Source organism: Sminthopsis crassicaudata, chromosome 5 (genome assembly GCF_048593235.1).
Source record: "Sminthopsis crassicaudata isolate SCR6 chromosome 5, ASM4859323v1, whole genome shotgun sequence".
In the NCBI taxonomy this organism is placed as follows: Eukaryota; Metazoa; Chordata; class Mammalia; order Dasyuromorphia; family Dasyuridae; genus Sminthopsis; species Sminthopsis crassicaudata.
The window spans coordinates 79,516,946-79,527,130 of NC_133621.1; the positions used below are offsets into that span (position 1 = coordinate 79,516,946).

Below are 10,185 nucleotides of genomic sequence, written 5' to 3' on the forward strand. Positions count from 1 at the left end.
GGCAAAATATAAACTTGGTTTCCTTTGATTTCAAATTAGGCATGCTTTTCAATGGCTCCACTTTGGGCTGGAATAAAATGGAAGTAGGGTCATCAGATGTTCTTGGAAATGGTGAGTACCTATTGCATCCCATTTCCAGCCAGCATTAGGAATTTGTACCATGGTAATTCAATAGCAAATTGTGCAGTTGTCCTAATTACCCGCTGGTAACCTGTTCCTAATTATCATGGGCTGGAAACAACAATTGTTGTTAGAAGAGGTAACAAGTCAAAGATATCCAGAGTAAAAGTGAATGTATTTGTTTGCCTCACTAAGTGTGTAAAAGCAGTGAAACCGATGTGATGAGATGCTTTGAATTCCCTTTATCTGTTAACAAGATGACTTATTTGCTTTAGCTGCTATTGTTCTTGTTGGAGGCATTCAAATAAAGCCATGTTTATTTCTCTGTGGGTGTAGGTAGGAACTGGTCTTTGAATTCCATTGCTATAGGGTACTTCCCAGAGGGAAAATTCCATCCCCCAATGCTGCTTGGCATCTTCTTTTTGCAATTTCTAGTCTCATAGAGTTGTCAAAAACACTGGAATGTTAAATAATTTGTCCAGGGTCAACCATTATGTGTCAGAGGTCAGACTTGTACCCTGGTATTCTTAGCTTGGGTGTCTATTCTCTGTCCTCTTTGCCATTTTGTTTCATATTTAGATAATATTTTGTGTTTTTCTAATACTTTCAGACTTAGGTGATCTGTTACTTTATTAATATGGATCTTCTCTCCACTTGGGCAAGTTTGAGTCCCTTTGTTCCTTGAAACAACATGGTCTATTAGAAAAAGTGATGAATTTAGAGAAAAAAGAGATTTGAGTTCCAGTATTGGTTGTGTTGCTTATTAATTGTATGCCATCGGACAAATCACTTAATCTCTCTGGGTCTCAGTTTTCTCACCTGTAAAATGGAGATGGTAACTTGCATTATCTACCTCACAAAGTTCTCTATTTTAAAGCATCGTGTAAATGTGAATCATTTTTGTTATTACTTACTGCCTAAGGATTATTTTAAGAGCTTCACTAGCCAGCCTGTTGATGAGCCTTATTGAGGCTACCCCTTGAATAATAGACATGCAGGCTGTCAGCATGTCCAGACACACTCAAAGCCTTTCTAACTGCGTAGAGCTTGCCAAGGTTTAGACTATCATGACAGAGTCTTGAGAACACATAGTCAATTTTTATGCCACAGTAAAGCACAGAGGAGGACTTCAGTGGATATTTCAAGCCTTTTTGTCAACATTTGCTAGTTGGGGCAGAGGGAGGTTGAATGAACTGTTGTTGAAGCAGACAGAGAAGAAGTAGGAAGAGACCCCAAGGCTTTTGATTCCTACTCCCTTAACTGACTATCTAGTATTAGGAAGAAAAAAAAGAAATCATTAATGGTCTACTTGTAGGACACTAAGATTTCAAGGGAAAATCAGAGAATCACCGATTTAGTGCTGGGAGGGATATTATAAATCATCTTATCCAACCCATTCACTTTATAGAAGAAGAAAATAAGGTCTATGTCATGTTTGTACTAAATGATGGAGGTACAATTTGAACCCAGGCTGTCTGATTGAATGCACTGCTCTTGTTGCTGCACTATATTGGGATATAAGAGATCAGGGATCTAACAGGCACATGAAGGGAGCAAAGTAGCAAAACCCAAATTCAAACTTATACTCTTTGATTTAAAAATCTGATGTTATTTCTACTAGATCATGGTATTTAAGATAATGCCTATTATTAATACTAATAACAATTATTATTAATAATAGTAATTATAAAAAATAATCAATAAAAATGGTCATTATCATTAAGGAGTATTCAGTCTGGTTGGGGAACCAAGATATGATTAATATGTCAGACAATTAAAAGAATGACAAAAGGCAATGTAAAATATAAGTATAAAGTACTAGGTTATATGTCCTTTTCCTGCCTTTCTTTGTTTAGTTCTCTCTATTGAATGACCAGCAAGAAAATTTTTCAAAGTCTCAAAGAATTTTACATTTAGGAAAGAACTTAACAATTATCTACTTTAAGGGTGTTTTATTTCCTTCATTTGTAGACCATAGTAATGCAAATTCATATGTGTGCCATGAAATTTGAATTATATAAATAACTACATTCCAATTCTATATAATTACAGTTTCTAATTGACCTATTAGCATGAAACTCAATTACTCTTCTGGCCTACTGGTTCAAATTTTTAAAAATAGCAAAAATTCTTAGATGGGCCCTAGCTGAGATGTCAAGTGGACTGAATTTGTTTATTTGTGGGCTAAAAATTATCACCTGTCTCTAGTAAAGTGTATTAAGAAAAAGCATTCAATTCCAAAAGACTTATGATAGAAAGTGCCATTAATAAGAATGGTGAATCAAAACATAATCTTTTCATCTTTTTGTTGTTGTTTGTATGCTTGTTTTTTTTCTTGTGTTTTTTTCCCTTTTGATTTGATATGTAATATTGTACAGTATGATGGATATGGAAATATGTTTAGAAGAATTTCACATACCTAACCTTTATTAGATTGCTTGCTATATTCAGAAGGGGAGAGGAGAAAGATGAGAGAGAAAAATTTGGAACACAAGATTTAGTAAAAGTGAATGCTAAAAACTATCTTTGCATATATTTGGAAACAAATGAAATATTCTTTAAAAAAAGAAAACAAAAGTTGCAAAAACTGCAAAAAAAAGCTTTCGTGATATATCTACTATGTGCTAGGCACTGTACTAAGCATGGTGAATGTAAAGAAAGGCAAAAGACATTCCTTATTCTAGAGGGGTTTACAAGGTAATGGGGGAGAGAACTTGTTAAAAAAAACAATGATATACATACTAATCTTATAAATGCAAAATTACAAATAAACTTGAGGGAAGGCGCTAGCATCAAGAGACAGTGAGAAAGGGCTCTTGTAGAAGGTGAGATTTTAGCTGAGATATAATTGAGATGTATAGAGATTCAGGGCCCCAATGATGACATACTTAAATAGTAGCAGAAACAGAACTCTAAATCAAGGCTCTTTCCACTATAGCATGTTGCAGGTTAAAGGCTTACTAGACCTTTGCCTCACACAGTTTTGTTAAATAAATAGCCAAAATAACATTTATCTTACAGAGAGTAAGCTGAATCTCAGAGAGGTTTAATCAAATATCTAGTAAGTGTCTTTTAGCATTAGGATTGGAACTTTTGTCTCTTATCCTCATACTTACATTCTTGTCACTGGTCCATCTCTAGAAGCTCCTAATGAGTGGGGGGATATGGCAAGGGAGGTGTCTTTACTACTTTCTAGGCTAGTTCTTTGTCGCTCTCTTAATTACTATATAGCTCAAAAAGAGAAAACAACTTAAAATTAACCGCTTTTTCTCATGACCCTAGAAAACCTGCTTTAAAAAAAAAAAAAGCTTGTGTTTGCATGAAGTGAAAAAGTTTGCTTGAATTATGTACAAAAGCTGTTCCCTTCCTCCAGAACACCCACCTGTGCCTCACATTGAATATTTGTAAGCTCTGAATCTTGATCAGTCTGAGTCATAAAACGGAGTGAGTGTAGGTTTAAGGATGGCTTTTCCTCTTAGCATTTTGGAAAGAATATGACTTCAACATTCTTCCTGAAACACAGATATTCTTCTGAGGTTTCTTAGTAAGATATTTCCCCCCCTCTTCACTTTAACACAAACTATGTAATTTCCTGATGGCATAAGAGGTACTAGTCCTCATACATTTTGTGCTGAAATGTTCCCAGTTAAGGGTGAGAATGGAAGAGTTCTTTTCATGCCCTGGACTTTATAGAACTTGCAAGTTAAATTTTAAAAGAACTTTCCTCATTACACTATGTTCCATCAGTTTTCAGGCTGGTTATTTTTGTTCTACTTAGCATAGACCACCTAGGCAACTTTTTCTTTACAAATCTAGTTCTTTGACTATCAAAGGTCTTGTTTTAAACTTGAGATATTGGGGAAATTATTGAAATGGCTCTTGGTCCATTGACCAAATCACACCTAATATTGTAGCTACTGAATTTGGGTTTTACAAAAGTGTATGTTATTATGTTTCATGTATAAGACTATATTCCCAAATGTTGCTTTATAGATGAGGTGGTATAGAATAAAAGTAGAAAGGCAATTGTCTATTAATTAGGACCTATTTGTACCTTATCAGCTGTTTCTTAGCCATAGATGACATACATACTCATTCTTAGTCTCCATTCCTAGAAATATCAGTGTCATTTTGTTTCAAAGAACTCAGGACTCAAATTTATAGTTGGACATGAGCAAATTGATTCTGAGACAAACATAAATATAATTCAGCATTCCTTGAAGAACACGGATTAGTCCAAGATGGAAGAGACTTTACAGTTACCTAGTCAAAGGACCATAAGTCAACATCTGTAAAGGGACCTTAGCTAAGGACAAAAGAGTTTAAGTACATTTTCCAGATAGTAAAAGAAGTAAAAGCTGGATCTAGATTAAATAAAAATAGAATCAGATTCAGGAATTGAGTCCAGTGCCATTCTTGTCATCTGAACTTTTAAGCCAATATTTACAATACCAAACACTTATCTGTGAGTCATGGATGAGTCTTTTTACTTATTGTATCATTATAATGGTGGTGGTGTTGGGGAGAGAGTACAATTCCTTTTGAAAGGTACCACTACTATTTTTTTTATTAATTTTTATAATTATAACATTTTCTTTGATAGTACATATGCATAGGTAATTTTTTTTTTTTACAACATTATCCCTTGTACTTCCTTCTGTTCCGAGTTTTCCCCTCCTTCCCTCCACCCCCTCCCCTAGATGGCAGGCATTCCCATGCATATTAAATATCTTATAGTATATCCTAGGTACAATATATATGTGCAGAACCGCATTTTGTTGTTGTTGTTGTTGCAAAGGAAGGATTGTATTTGCAAGGTAAAAATAATCTGGGAAGAAAAACAAACAAACAAACAAAAATGCTCACAGTTTACACTCATTTCCCAGTGTTCCTTTTCTGGATGTAGCTGATTCTGTCCATCATTGATCAATTGGAATTGAATTAGCTCTTCTCTATGTTGAAGATATCCACTTCCATCAGAATACATCCTCGTACAGTATCATTGTTGAAGTGTATAATGATCCCCTAGTTCTACTCGTTTCACTCAGCATCAGTTGATATAAGTCTCTCCAAGCCTCTCTGTATTCCTCCAGTTGGTCATTTCTTACAGAACAATAATATTCCATAACCTTCATATACCATAATTTACCCAACCATTCTCCAATTGATGGACATCCATTCATCTTCCAGCTTCTAGCCACTACAGAAAGGGCTGCCACAAACATTTTGGCACATACAGGTCCCTTTCCCTTCTTTAGTATTTCCTTGGGATATAAGCCCAGTAGTAGTATGGCTGGGTCAAAGGGTATGCACATTTTGATAACTTTTGGGGCATAATTCCAGATTGCTGTCCAGAATGGTTGGATTTTTTCACAACTCCACCAACAATGCATCAGTGTCCCAGTTTTCCCATAGCCGCTCCAACATTCATCGTTATTAGTTCCTGTTATCTTAGCCAATCTGACAGGTACCACTACTATTTTTGGTGAATTCTCTAGAGGAGGGAATGTGGCTAAAATGTGAAGAAAGATGAAATTAACATCTTCCCTGCAGATGAAGGCAGGACTTTTTCTTCATATTATTACCAGCTTGTAAAAAGCCTACACAGAGGAGGGGAGCAGATTTTTAAGCCACTCTTGTTAGGAGCCTGTATGTTGTTTATAGCCCTGTAGATATAGAGGGAGAAGATAGAAAAAGGTGAATTTATATGTGTTTTTTCTTAAATGTAAAGTAAAAGTCTAACAAAAATAAATGTGAACAAGTCAGACTGGTTGTCATAATTAAGTTCTTAAGGTATTCAGGATTATTGCCTATGTAGTCTATCTAGTCTTTTAGTGTTTCCCTCACCTCTAATTGAAAAAAATGAACACCTTAATATTTGGGTGGATAGGGAGGTGGAAGAAGAGAGGTTTTGTAATTTTTTCTTTTCTTCTTTTTTTAACCTGATGTTTCAACTGTTTTTGAAGAAGTAGTTGGGTGATTGGATTTCCACTTAGTAGAGGCTCAAATGTAATAGATCCTTTTTAAAAGGCTTCAGTGTCTCTCCTAAGCTGTACTGATAGAGGACATTAACTTAAAAACAAACTTAAAGCAGTTTATAGCAACATGGGCCCCAGATGTCCCCTTTGATCTAGGATTTACAGAGTTGGGGAAATATTCCTAAATCATCCTTTGAAAGTAGTATGTCTTCCATTCACATTTCTTTGATTAAATAAAAAGTCTCAGTATTTCATATTTTTTGTGCCACTTTCCTCAGAATATGATCAACCCAAAGGGTTTCTTGGAATGTGAGAGGGACTGACTGGCTTCAGAAAGACTTCAGGAATGGTTTGGAAAAAAGGATGGAGAGAAGGTTTGACAGAGGGATAGCATTTCATCCCCATGATATTGTTTTAGAAAAGATTTGAGAGTAAGGATAAGATGAATTGTTGAGGGGAACCTTTTTTTTTTAAAGTTTTAAATAATACCTTTTGTTTTTACATCACCTATATTTCCCATCTTTCCCTCCTCTGGATTTCCCATCCCAGAAAACCTTATTTATATAATAAAAAAGGAAAAAAAAAGTTCTGCAAAACTAAGCAACATCAAAAAAGTCAAATATTATTTACAGTGTTCCATATACATAGTTTCCTCTGCAAGGAATGGAGACAAGTGTCTTCTTATTTATTTTCTGTGGAATTTAAACTTGTTCCTTATAATTTAATAATTTAAGTTTAAGTATTACATTATAGTTTAAAACTTTCTATGTTGTTTTGGTGCTGCTTTCCATTTACAAAATCATTTCCCAAAATACTGCCAACTCCCACTGAATTGCTTCCTTATAACAAAGAAAACCAGCTACCACCTTACAAAGCAAACACACCTGCCAGTATCTGAAATATTTTTGGACCTAGGGACACCTTCTCTTTACTGTTTCATCATGTCATCTGGGACTATAAGTAATCATTCAGTCAGTCAGGGTTTGCCTGCTTTTTTAAGTGTTATTTTCATTTATATTACTATAGTTGTGAATTTTGTTGTCCTTGTTCTGCTTTCTTTGCTTTTTATACTAGAGGAGATGACTTTTTAAGGATAGTCTTTAAGGTTTCATTTTATTCTTTAATTAACAAGGATTGACAATAGAATCATATGGTCTTTATGCTTTTGTTGGTTGTTCTAAAATGTAGTCTGTCGTAGAGAAATCGACTGCCCTGTTCATGTTTTCATCAAGGATACCTTTGGTGATGTGTACATAGACCTTTCTCATAATGACTTTATTTTTCACCAGTAACTAATTGCTACTTGAATTGAACTTATAATCCATTAATCATAATGAAAGAACCTCAGAAAATCTAGGTTTGGCCAAACTGCCCAGGATAGACCTTGTTTCACAGTCATAAATAATTTTATTCCCAGATCATGAGAGATGTTTTCATTTTCAACAAAGGTTTTTGTTCCCTGGGGAGAAATTTTGGTATCTGCCTTGTTTGCCACCCATTATATAATAAATAAAGTTATTTTTACTCTTTTTAAAAGGTAGCTGTTTCCATTAAACCATGATTAGCTGGAAGATAGCATCTGCTTCTTTGGATGTGGTAGTTGTGATTGCTGACAACTGACCTATTTTATTTTCTTATGATTTAGTGGTATAACTTTTTATATTATTCTTTTATCCATGTGTCCACTTTTAGTGTGATTTGAAAGGACATGAAAGTAGTGTAATGAAAGATATGTTTACCTATTTCTAAAAATATTGCATTGTAAATCTAACAGGAAAATTATCATTATTTTTTAAATTTAGTGACCTGCCTTTGGGAATGGCTCAGAACAGAACGTCATAGTGTTCAAAAGAATTATACATTTGGAAAATTGTAATTGATCTAGATCAAGAAAAAAGGCATCTAGTTGATGGAACATATTGTGAATATTGAAAGTTTATTCTATTTCTGGTTATCTGCTTTTTAGTGACTGTAACAAATCCATTTTCTCTCTTTCTTATAAAATTTGTGGGCTGGAGAAGCTCCAAACAGCTCAAGGGAACATATACATGGATATTAGCACTACTGTTTACCTTTTCAGTGATGTCATCACAAAGAACAGATATCTTATTTTTAAATATAGCATTTGATTTTGGAAAGCCAAGGGGATAAGAGATGTGAGAGGTTCCTAACATTGGAGTATTCTGAATCAAGTCAGAAGGTTTTCATTCTCAGTGGCTGCATCTTTTTTAAACTCGTCTTCTAGAGGTTACACAATATCACTTGAAAGTCAGCCCAAGTAATTAGAAGTGAGAATAAGCATGTTCTGGCTGTACCTTACTTGCTTTGAATCATAGAAGTGATCACACTAAGAAACAGTGGTCAAAAGGATCCCTGTTAGTTTCTTGATACAAAGTTTCTTTCTGGATATTTGTTTTAATTTTGAACTATAAGGTCTTTAAGGCTAAATTCTGGTTGCGTGTGGCAATTCTGTATCTGACAATTTTAAGCATAAGCAATACATTCTGGCTTCAGTTGTTTTGTGCAGAAACTTTGCAATACATCAATCATTCTATCTTTTGGTCATTTGGGATTGGTGGGGTTGGATGCAGAAAATTGCTTTGGGTTGGGGCACCAAATATTAGAATTTAAGAAAATCTCTTTCCTAAGAAGATTCCAAAGAGAAATTAAAGTATTTTGAATTTCTTTGGAATAAGGGGATTAATATATAGGAACAAATCTGTAGATCATTGATGGACTTTGTTAAATCTTAATATATGAGAGCTATGAATGGCTGAACATGCACAGTTTTTGGGTTTTGTTTTTTTTTTTACTTTGACTTATAAGATTGTGACATAGGAATGTAATCTGTTTTTAGATCTTGTCATCTGTTATTGAAGATTTTAAATTATAGTTATAGTTAAAGAAATACACTGGGCATCTTAAGGCCAATGCTTGATTCACTGGAATAGAATATGTGACAGATAATGCTGTTTAAACTCTCAGTATAGAGATTCCCTCCACTAGAAACTGTCTTAATTGTCAGTCAGCATGCATTTATTAAGTGCTTACTATATATTACGCACTAAGTGCAAGGATACAAAGAAAGGCAAAGACATAGTCCCTGATCTTAAGAAAGGTGCAGTCTTATTGGTTTATGATGTAGTATATAGCCTTAGAGAGTTGCTGAGGCATGTATAATTTAAGTGACTTGCTAATATCTCCTAGCTAGTAAATCTTTACTCCAAAACCAGCACTCTGTCTGCTATGCATACCCTCAGGCTTCAAGTAAGAATAATAAAATATAAGCAATTGGAAGGAAGGGATGTTTTTCATTTTCTAAGTAGATCATAGACTGTGATGGAAAGTTCAGAGAAGGCTCAGACATCATTTAGTCCAACTTCATTTTATAGATGAGAAGACTGAAGCTTAGGGAGGGGAAGTTAAGTGACTTGCCCAGGACCACAGAGATACTAAGTATCAAAGGCAGGATTTGAACCCAGTACTTTGTAGTAGCTTGCACATAGTAGGTACTTACTGAATAAATACTTGTGGCATTTAAATAAATTGTATCAACACAAAGTTCTAAAAAAGGTAATTAATATTTAACAATGTATTCTATATAATAAAGAATCTTAGCAATATAATAACTTTATAATAAATGTATTTTCTTCAAAAACATTTTCACATGTGTGGATATGAATGTTTGAAGGATAGCTGTTATATAGGCCACGCATGGACATTTTTGCTTCTTTGATTACATCCTTATATCAATTCTCCTTTAAATTCCTTGTTTGTAATGGAATGCAACTTGCTTATGCCCACTATGAATCTCCCTATTATCTTTTTCATGATTTTCTATTTCATTTCTCCCAAAAAAGTATCTTTCTCATGTCTATTAAAACTCTACATGATTCCTTGCAAAATAGAACTGATACCTTTATTGATTATTCTGAGGCATTAACAAAAGACATACTCAACAAAGGATACTTGTTATTAAGGAGAACTGAGTCAGAGTAAGATGAAGACTTTTTTTTTAATAGGTGATGAGATTCTCTAGATGATTTAATGATATTATGATCATCAAATCTGAGACCTCAAGTACTGC

General features: G+C 34.2%; 1 protein-coding gene across 5 annotated transcripts in view; it reads left to right on the forward strand.

Moving 5' to 3' along the window:
- The window catches only part of DIP2C (disco interacting protein 2 homolog C), a 578,672-nt gene that overhangs the window by 100,104 nt on the left and 468,383 nt on the right, over positions 1-10,185 (forward strand). The window lies entirely within an intron of this gene.